This window comes from Aquarana catesbeiana, linkage group LG10 (genome assembly GCF_042186555.1).
Source record: "Aquarana catesbeiana isolate 2022-GZ linkage group LG10, ASM4218655v1, whole genome shotgun sequence".
In the NCBI taxonomy this organism is placed as follows: domain Eukaryota; kingdom Metazoa; phylum Chordata; class Amphibia; order Anura; family Ranidae; genus Aquarana; species Aquarana catesbeiana.
Window position 1 is genome coordinate 5,902,159 of NC_133333.1, and position 11,422 is coordinate 5,913,580.

Sequence of the window (11,422 nt, forward strand, 5' to 3'; positions counted from 1 at the left end):
CTCCCCCGCACCCTTTTTCATTTCTTACAGAATCGTCCCCCCTCACCCCCCCGTCCGTCATTGTCTCCATTTTTTTTTTCTTTTTTTTTTTTTTTTTTTTTTACTTGTTAAGTCTGCAGCCCATACATAGCCATTTAGCGCAGTCCACTCCTGTTAAATAAAGTTGTATGAATCTTTAAAATAAAAATAAAAAAGTCATGGGGTGGGGTCTTTTACTGCAGCGTCACCCCCCCCCCACAAAAAACGTCTCACATTTTGTGCTAACACCCCCTCCCCTTCTTGCAGACAGGCCCCTCCCCTGAGGATCTTCATAAAACAGGATTGGCCGACTTTCTGGCCTGCCGGCAGACTGCCAGGGCATGCTGGGACTTGTTAGTTCATCGCTTTGTGGCAGGCCGCTAGTTGTCCACACCTTCTGTATACTGCACATACTGATTAACCCCCAGAGCGCCAGCACCCCGGTACCTTTTTTTTTTTTTCTAAGATGGTTGACTTTTTGAATGGCGGAAGTGAAGACTCGATCACTGGAAGAACGGCTCCCCCGGCCCCTTTCCTTCTTTTATGATTTTTTTTTTTTTTTTTTTTTTTCCTGGTGACACTCTGGGAACAGCTTTAGTTTTTTTTTTTCTTGTTTTGTTATATATATTTTTTTGTAAAGCTTTAAGTCTTCTTTAAGAGCCTTCCTATACTAACAATAAAATGATTGGAAATACCTGGCCCGGGGTGTTGGGTTATGTGGCAGAAGGGGGGAGGGGGTGGGCTCCTGTATGATTGGGGGCTGGAGTGGGGCCCTTATTATTGAGGGACACGTGTGCTGAGAGATCACTAGGGGCCATTTACTGAAGGCCATCTTTTTATACCGAACTGCATATGATTGGACAGTGCTCAACAGTACTTTAACTCCAGAGCTACATTTTGTCTGTGGCCCCCATCACTTGCTGCCCCTGTAACCCCCATAATTTCCTGCCCCTGTGACCCCCATCACTTCCTGCCCCTGTGACCCCCATCACTTCCTGCCCCTGTGACCCCTCCATCACTTCCTGCCCCTGTGACCCCCCTCCATCACTTCCTGCCCCTGTGACCCCCCTCCATCACTTCCTGCCCCTGTGACCCCCCTCCATCACTTCCTGCCCCTGTGACCCCCCTCCATCACTTCCTGCCCCTGTGACCCCCCTCCATCACTTCCTGCCCCTGTGACCCCCCTCCATCACTTCCTGCCCCTGTGACCCCCCCCCATCACTTCCTGCCCTGTGACCCCCCCCATCACTTGCTGCCCCTGTGACCCCCCCCATCACTTGCTGCCCCTGTGACCCCTCCCATCACTTGCTGCCACTGTGACTCCCCCCCTCCAATACTTGCTGCCACTGTGACCCACCCTCCAATACTTGCTGCCCCTGTGACCCCCCCCCTCCAATACTTGCTGCCCCTGTGACCCCCCCTCCAATACTTGCTGCCCCTGTGACCCCCCCCCTCCAATACTTGCTGCCCCTGTGACCCCCCCCTCCAATACTTGCTGCCCCTGTGACCCCCCCCCTCACTTGCTGCCTCTGTGACCCCCCCCCCATCACTTGCTGCCCCTTTGACACCCATACAAGAATTGGTGGGGGGGGGAGCAGCTGTTGCTGGGACAGAAAGGCATTGTTTACATAGGCGTGATGTGTGCAAACATCTACTGCATTATACCAAGTACTTTATTAAAGGGTAAAAGATTTTTTTTTTAAAAATGTGTTTGCAAAGCAAACACGGATTGATGACGTATCCTGATCGTACATGTTTCGGGGGACAGGCCCCCTTCTCAGTAATTACCCTGAGAAAGGGGGCTTGTCCCCAAAACACGTCAGTTGGTTCCACCATTTGTGTTATTCCATGAGGTTGAAGGGCAGACTTCTGGACTGTGTATCATGATACGCCATCGTTCCAGGTTTGGTTTATTAAAGGATAACTGATCCAATTAAATTGTATTATGATAAACCATCATTCAATGTCTGGCTTATTAAAGGATAACCGATCCAATAAAATATACTCACAAACCAGACATTGAATGATGGTGTATCATGAAATAGAGTCCAGAAGTCCACCCTCCAACCTCATGGGATTACATGAATGGTGGAACCAGCTGACTTGTTTCGGGGGACAAGCCCCCTTTCTCAGAGTAATTACTGAGGAAGGGGGGCCTGTCCCCCGAAACGCATAAGATAAGGATTCGCCATCATTCCATGTCTGGATTGTGAATATATTTTATTGGATTTGTTATCCCTTAATAAACCAAACATGGAATGATGTCATTTCCTGATCTTACGTGTTTCGGGGCACAGGCCCCCTTCCTCAGTAGTTTACTCTGAGAAAGGGGGCTTGTCCCCCGAAAAAACATCAGTTGGTTCCGCCATCTATGTGATCCCATGAGGTTGGAAGGGCGGACATCTTGATTTTATCATGCTACACTCTCATTCCATGTTTGGTTTGTGGGTATATTTTATTGGATCTCCAGAAGTCCAACCTCATGGGATCACATGAATGGTGGAAGCAACTGACGAGTTTCGGGGGAGAGGCCCCCTTCCTCAGAGTAATTACTGAAGAAGGAGAACTGTCCTCCAAAACTTGTCAGTTGGTTCCACCATTTGTGTGATCCCATGAGAACCAACTGATGAGTTTCAGGAGACAGGCCCCCTTCCTCAGTGTAATAATGCCTGGTACACAATCGTTTTTTTTTTTTTTTTCCGTTCAATCCAGCGGGTTGAACGAAAAAAGACTGACAGCTCTGATTGGAGCCACTGTAGTAACAAACCGATGTTAGTACAGCGATCTCCCCGGCTGAGCTGTTGTGTTGTAACAGGGGGACACCCCCCCTACCAGAACACTCCGGTCAGTGCTCTCAACCATTGTACACCATCCCCCCCCCCCAAAAAAAAGAGGAGTTACCCTTTAAGGGCAAACTCCCCCTTTTGCACCATGCATGGCTCTAGTCGCATCATTTACAGACTATCACACGTCTAGTCCATTGTACTGAGCATTACTCTGAGAAAGGGGGCCTCTCCCCCGAAACACGTCAGTTGGTTCCGACGTTTGTGTGATGCAATGAGGTTGTACGGCCGGATTTCTGGATTCTTTGTGAGTATATCCTACTGGATTTGGGATAATGCAGTAGGCGTTTGCACCCTTCTGTTCTTTGAGGTTTGCCCAGTGCAGGATTCCCCCCGACCTGAGGAGGGCAGCACCGCCACAATTGTCTGGCTTTGAGATGCGCTGTGGTGATGCCATTTGCATAATTTATGGCGAGCTTCGGAGCGCTGAGGTTTTACGTTTGGTTGCGTAGGACAGCGTACGCCTGTGCGAGGTCCGTGTTTGTCCGCAGGGGGGGAGGGGCACAGATTTCTGTGCAGAGAGTCCCATTCATGTCAATTGGGGATGCAGCTGCTGCACAGACACGGCCGCTGCTCCCAATTTGTCAGCGGTGCGGTTGCATGGCTCCCGATTGCAACACTGTCAGTATTGGGGGGCCATGCACCCACGCAGGCTGTGTCCGTGCAGCTGCTGCATCCCAGCTACCATGAATAGAACTGCTTGCAAACACGGCCGTGTCACACGTGTACTCTGCAGTGCACCCGTGTGAGCGAGGCTCAACCCTTCACCTCTCCTAATATAAATGTGTTTGTAAAGTGGTTGTAAACCCTCCATATACCTGGGGAAGTGACTGGCCTCCTACAGAGATGAAACAAATACTCCTACATAAGTTGTATCTGTTTATCTGCAGTCTTCGCTCCTCTCCATTCCGTTAAAACTCCAGAATTTAAGCTCGTCTGAGTGTTCAGAAAGAAAGGGGGCAGAGAGCTGAAGTAAGGAGAGATCTGATTGGAGGGACGGGGTGGACACCCCCCCCCCCCTTTTCCTCCTCTCCCTGCACACAGGAACAGGGCTGAGGCGGTCGAGCTGTCAATCTGCTGGAGGCCCCTCCCCTGTCACCTTTTTTCTCTTGGTGTCAGGGAAACTTGTCCAAAGGGACTCATGCTGACAGCAGAGGAAGGAGGCGGCAGACAGAAATGACACTCAGTGCTCTGGACTGAGACAAGTACACACTATAGAGGGATATGCTTTGTTCGTATTTCATGTCTGAGGTTTACAAAAACTTGAAGTCTCTCTCCCAGTGGGAGAGATTTCCTATCACTTCCTGTCTTGACAAGGAAGTGAGGGGAAATTACCTCAATAAGGACAGAAAAGGTAAATAAAAGGCTAAATCCACTTCTACTATTACATATATATATATATACATACAGTGTATATGTGTGTGTGTATGTATATATAGATAGATAGAAATAAAAATAGCATTTATCATTTGTTGCAAATCAGCCTGTGAAGCATTGCATTTACTCTCAGTGGATGGCGGGTGCAATGTCAGGCTCCTGCAGACTGTTCTTCCAGCTCCCTGTACAGACTATCAGTGATAGGTGGAGGAAGTGTCAATGGACTAGAAGTGTGATAGTCTGTAAATGATGTGACTAGAGCCACGCATGGTGCAAAAGGGGGAGTTTGCCCTTAAAGGGTAACTCCTCTTTTGTGGGGAGAATGGCGTACACAAGTCCTATCATAATTGAATGCTATTAATAATGACCTTTCCTTTTCAGGGCAAGTTCACACCACAAAAATGCCCTCCGTAGACGTTCCGGATCAGTTTTTGCTTACAGTTCGTTCCAGTGCGTTTTTGATACGATTTGGGAGGTTCCAATACAGTTCTGTGCAGAAAAAAAAAAAGCAGCTCGCTCTTTTTTTTTTTTTTTTTTTCCTGCACCGGAAACTGACTGCACTGATGTGAATGAGGGCCATTGAAATACGTGGAAAACCCTGTGCATGCATTTTTAGTGCAGAAAAAAAAAAACGCATGGAACTGCATCTGGTAGGAGCAAGTAGTTAATCTGCAGCTGCTGTCATTTTCTGTAAAATGCAATACGGCCACCTGGAGGCGCTGTGTACACAGATGGTATACAGAACCCCCCCACCACCACCACCACCAAGAAATGTCATTTCCTGCTTGTATGATTGGCTCACTGATTTTACCAGAAGTCTGCAGTGAGATACAAATCTGATTTTGGGCATCCACTGCAACAACAATGTAATTTATGGCGAGATGCTCCCAAAAAGGGAAATCGCGCCTAAAGGGATGCAGACCCTGCCAATTTCCTCAGAGCCCTGCAAGTGCGGCAGCTGATTGCTTATTATGATATCATTCACTTTGCACATTGACACAGACAAATGGCTATTTCTTCTGTGCAACAAAAGGTAGGAATCTGCAACAAAGTTTGTTATAATCCTTGCGATGTACAACGATCACCCAGAGAGGGGGGGAGGGGTTTTTTCTTCTCAACAGAACTGGAGTTATGCCGACCTTCCCCCGAATGGACTCGAGACACAATTTTCCCTGGTCGGTGTTCCCTGGGTCCAGCTCTGCCCAAGGTACTGAAGACATTTGTGTAAAAATCAAAGAACACTAATGAAGTGTGCGAATACAAAATATACAGCGCTAATAATAATTGTGTGATAGGAGCTCAGAGTATATTTCACAGAAGTCCTAACAATTTACGTGCAATCATGACAACGATTCCCGTCATAGACACGAGAGTGATTCAATTCCACCACCAATACAAGATGGACGCTTATCATGGATATGGTGGAATGAGTTCTCATGGATCTGTGCGGTCTGAAATGGTGAAGTTCCCAATGCTGGACCTGAGCTTTGTGTGGTGGGTTTGCAATCAAGAGAGTCTTTTCCACCAGCATGGAAACTTTACTGGTTTCCTCTGTGTTGGTGCTGGTGGAGAGGACTCTATCTTGATTGCAAACCCAGCTCAGGTCCAGAATTGAGAACTTTACCATTTCAGACCGCACAGATCCATGAGGAGAACCCATTCCACCATATCCATGGTAAGAGTCCATCTTGTATTGGTGGAATTGGATCACTATTGTGTCTATGGCCAGAACCATTGTCAAGATTGCACGCAATTTGTTAGGTGCTCAGAGTATATTTCACAAAAGTTCTAACAAATTGCATGCAATCGTGACGACGGTTCCGGTTATAGACACAATAGTGATCCATTTCCACCACATAGTTACATAGTAGGTGAGGTTGAAAAAAGACACAAGTCCATCAAGTCCAACCTATGTGTGTGATTATGATCCATTTCCACCACATGATCCACCACCAATACAAGATGGACTATTACCACTCTTACCATGGATATGGTGGAATGGGTTCTCCTTATGGATCTGTGCGGTTTGAAATGGTAACGTTTCCAATGCTGTACCTGAGCTTTGTGTAGTGGGTTTGCAATCAAGATAGTCTACTGGTTTCCTCCAGTTTGGTGCTGGTGGAAAAGACTTTATCTTGATTGCAAACCCACCACACAAAGCTCAGGTCCAGCATTGGGAACTTTACCATTTCAAACCGTACAGATCCATGAGGAGAACCCATTCCACCATATCCGTGGTAAGAGTCCATCTTGTATTGGTGGTGGAATTGGATCACTAGTGTGTCTATGACCGGAACCATTGTCACGATTGCACGCAATTTGTTAGGGCTTTTGTGAAAAATACTCTGAGCACCTAACAAATTGCGTGCAATCGTGACAATGGTTCCAGTCATAGACATAATAGTGATCCAATTCCACCCCATGATCCACCACCAATACAAGATATACTTTTACCATGGATATGGTGGAATGGGTTCTCATGGATCTGTGTGGTCTGAAATGATGAAGTTCCCAATGCTGGACCTGAGCTTTGTGTGGTGGGTTTGCAATCAAGATAGAGAGTCTTTTCCACCAGCATGGAAACTTTACTGGTTTCCTCTGTGTTGGTGCTGGTGGAAAAGACTCTCTATCTTGATTGCAAACCCAGCTCAGGTCCAGAATTGAGAACTTTACCATTTCAGACCGCACAGATCCATGAGGAGAAGCCATTCCACCATATCTATTGAGATGTACCCAGATTTTATATGATTGATTTGTTCCTAGATGCTTGATATATGTGTGTTGCCTTATGAGTTTATGTGAAATCTCCATTAATAGCTGTAAAATATTGTAACTATGAATATATTTCATTTAGCTTGTATCTATGGAGGGCGTGCAACACAGCTTCACAGAAGTGTCTGTTAGGCAGACAATTCGGTACCTAACTTGTGTATACAAACAATGGGACCCAAACCTCATTGTTCTACACATACTCACTTCAAAGGTTCCCATGTTTAGATATGCAATGAAAGTCAACCGTCATCAATACTTAACTTTCCTGAAGGTCACGTACCTACAAGTTAAAGTGATTGTAAGGGCTTGTTTTTTTTTTTAAATAACAAACATATCATACTTACCTCCACTGTGCAGCTCGTTTTGCACAGAGTGGCCCTGAACCTCCTCTTCTGGGGTCCCCAGGCGGCTCCACCCCACATCAGATAACCTCCTAGGAGAAGCGTTCTCCCGAGGGGGTTACCTTGCAGGCGTGCTCCCGAGTCCAGCATTTGGGTCCATAAACACGAATGCTGGACTCGGTCCTGCCCCTGGCGCCTGTGTCATTGGATTTGATTGACAGCAGTGGGAGCCAATGGCTGCGCTGCTATTAATCTATCCAATCAAGCGCCAAGAACCCCGGGCAGAGAGACAGCGTGTCCCCGGTGGGTCAAGTTCTAGGACTCAGGTAATTAAAACAGTGGGGGGCTGGGGGGGGGGGGGGGGGGGGCAGTCACAGCCAGGTGTTTTTTCACCTTAATGCATAGGATGCATTAAGGTAAAAAAACACAAAGGTTTACAACCCCCTTTAGGTCTCCCACTCAAAATAGTCGGTGCTAAAGTGGGCTGACTTATGCAAAGTATAAGGGACTGGAGATGTAGCCAATCCTGAACCAGGAATAGGGAAGCCCACCAATCAGAGCCATGCCAACCAATGAGGCATCAGCCTATAATGATATACACAGACTATATGGGAGGGAAACACACTCTATGGCAGAGCAGTCACATGAATGGAACCTCTATGGGAATAGTAAATATGGGAAATCTCCCTGGTACTTGTATCTAAATATGTTGGTCTTATGTATTTTCTGTCCTACTGTTTCTAGATTAGTAGTTTTAAGGAATATACTCGGTATTCCTTCATGCAAGCCATGTTTTTTTTTTTTTACCCTTTTCCTGTACAGATAGCTTGCTGTGTGTATTAGTCTTGGCCAGCCATTCTCAACCAGGGTTCCTCCAGAGGTTGCTAGGGGTTCCTTGAGCCGTAGCTGATGAACCACCTATTTGATGATGTCTACGGAGTTCAAGGCTCAGCACCACTTAGCAAATCCAGCAGCATGATACCAAATATCTTTTTATCTGTCTTTAAGGGAGGCATTCTGAACACCACTTTAAGGAGACATTCTTCCTATTGACCACCAATATAAGGAGCATTGTTCCTATTGAGCCCTGATGATTTGGTTTTAGGAAGGGTTCCTCGAGACATAAAAATGATTTTTGGGGTTCCTCTAGGGTTAAAAGGTTGAGAAAGCCTGGTCTAAGACCTACTTTACTATATACCAATACATTTTTGTTATTGTGTTTAAAACTTTCACTCATAGTCAAAGAACTCTCATTTAACCCCAAATCATATCTGAGAGATATTTAAATCTCAAATATAGTAAACGGGTAACATAATTGGCGACCACGAAGGGACCTGTCTGTGAAGACACTTCTGTGAAGCCATGTTGCACACCCTCCATAGATACAAGCTAAATGAAATATTTTCATAATTACAATATTTTACATCTATTAATGGAGATTTCACATAAACGCATAAGGCAACATGTGGATACACATTACTCGGTGCGTTTGACCCCGTAATAGAGTCCTCCAACTCTGGTAAGAGTCCATCTTGTATTGGTGGTGGAATTGGATCACTATTGTGTCTATGACCAGAACCGTTGTCACGATTGCACGCAATTTGTTTGGACTTATACTCTGAGCTCCTATCACACAATTATTATTAATGCTGCATATTTTGTATTTGAACTTGTATTATACAGTATACGACTGTAGTTTTTTTTTTGCCAGCATGTTTTCTCCTTTTTCTACAAACAAAGTTTGCGCTCCGTGCAACCGCTGCTCTTACCTTCATTCCGCCCGTACAGTCCCCACCAAATCTTACCAATCTGGATGCCGTACACAGACTGCAGCGGACCGATTTCTCATCATCTCATCCTTTCCAAAAAAAAACACAATCCCCCCCACCCCCCAGCAGTCTGTGATTGGAGGAGGTGTACACAAATGCCATAAATTCCCCACCCAAATCACAGAAGGCTTTGCATTCACTGAAAAAGAATTCAAGATGTTTTCAGAATGGAAGAGCTGCAAGTTTCTGTGGCACCTGTAATGTGTGGGGAGAATGAAAGGGTATTACATAACACAGCCACCTGTTGCTTACACCTCGGCGACTTTGCATTGCGACTTTGATGTTATGCGACTTTGGCTACAAACCCTCTGAAGTCAGATCCTGCTGCATCAAACTCACACAGAGTAAGATCATCCTTGCGACTTTTGTGATTTTTCTTTTTTAACATTGCAGTCTATGGCACTATGGGGAGCACAGTGGTGTAGTGGTTAGCACTTCTGCCTAGAAGCACCGAGGGTCATCAGTTCAAATCCCAACCGTGACACTACCTGTCTGGACTTTGCATGTTCTCCCTGTGTGGGTTTCCTCCGGATACTCCGATCTCCTCCCACACTCCAAAGATATGCTGGGAGGGTAATTTGCTAATGGCTTTTTGTTCATGTGAGGTAGGGAGCTTAGATTGCAAGCTCCTCTGGGGCAGGGAGCTTAGATTGCAAGCTCCTCTGGGGCAGGGAGCTTAGATTGCAAGCTCCTCGGGGGCAGGGAGCTTAGATTGCAAGCTCCTCGGGGACAGGGAGCTTAGATTGCAAGCTCCTCGGGGGGCAGGGAGCTTAGATTGCAAGCTCCTCGGGGACAGGGAGCTTAGATTGCAAGCTCCTCGGGGGCAGGGAGCTTAGATTGCAAGCTCCTCGGGGACAGGGAGCTTAGATTGCAAGCTCCTCGGGGGGCAGGGAGCTTAGATTGCAAGCTCCTCGGGGACAGGGAGCTTAGATTGCAAGCTCCTCGGGTGCAGGGACTGATGTGACTGTACAATATATATATGTGTAAAGCGCTGCATACATTGACCGCTATATAAAGTACCTGTAATAAATAATGAAATGGCACCAAAGTCACAGAAAAGTAGTGCAGGAACTTCTTTTTAAGTCTCATTGATTAGGGTGGAACCCATTAAAATGAATGTTTTGACTTGTTGTGTGATTTTGTGTTGCAAGTCGCATGATAATTCGTATCAGCGGGAATCGGGGCTTAGTGTTCATTTATTTTTTACAGTGCAAAATGGCCACAAATTAGGATTTTGTTTGTTTAAAGTTCAGCTTTAGGCTGCCCATGCACATTATCATCTTATTGTACAATGCCTACAATGTCATTTAGATCTACCAAATAAAATGTAACCACTTGCCGACTGTGCTATAGCCGAATGACGGCTACTGCGCGGTCATCCTGGGAGGTTATCGTATAAATCGCTGGTGACGCGCACACTGCTGATCACAGATTGAGGTAAAGAGCCAATCAGCTGCTCGTTACCACGTGATCAGATGTGACCAATCCCAGCTGATCATGGAGGTAAACAGAAGCCGGTTATTAGCAGTCCTTTCCTCACACTGACAGCATTAGGAGAGAAGAGGAGAACCCATAACCGACTTGTGTAAAAAGGACATCTACACTAATAATCAGGACAATGATTATCAGTGCAGTCCCAACAGTGCTGCCTCATCATTGCCCAGCAGTGCTGCCTCATGAGTGCAGCCTATCAATGGCCATCAGTGCAGCCTCATCAGCGTAATAAGTGCAGCCTCATCAGCGCACATCTGTGCCGTCACATCAGTGCAGCCTCATCAGCGTCCATCAGTGCAGCCTCATCAGCGCACATCCATGCTGTCTCATCAGCGTACATAGGTGCAGCCTCATCAGTGTTGCCTCATCAGTGCCCATCAGTGCAGCCTCATCAGCGCACATCAGTGCCCATCATTGCAAATTTAAAAGGGTAGGTATGGCGCTGTTCAGGTGATACAACCCGTTGCCAGGGTTTGACATACTTTTGTGTGATAATTATCTGGTGCTATTTGTAAACATAAATCCGCTATACAGATATAACCTGCAATAGTCCAATTGTACACATAAAACTTCTCTACATATATAACGTGCAATTGTGCAAAATATGTTCAAAGTGCTGAGTGAAGCTATAATATGAAAACATTGCTAATTATTATAGAGTATTGCAGACTTGAAAGTGAGGCCGTGCTATTATGCAGTCCATATACAAAAAATTATAAAAATATAAATTGAAAATATTAAATATAGT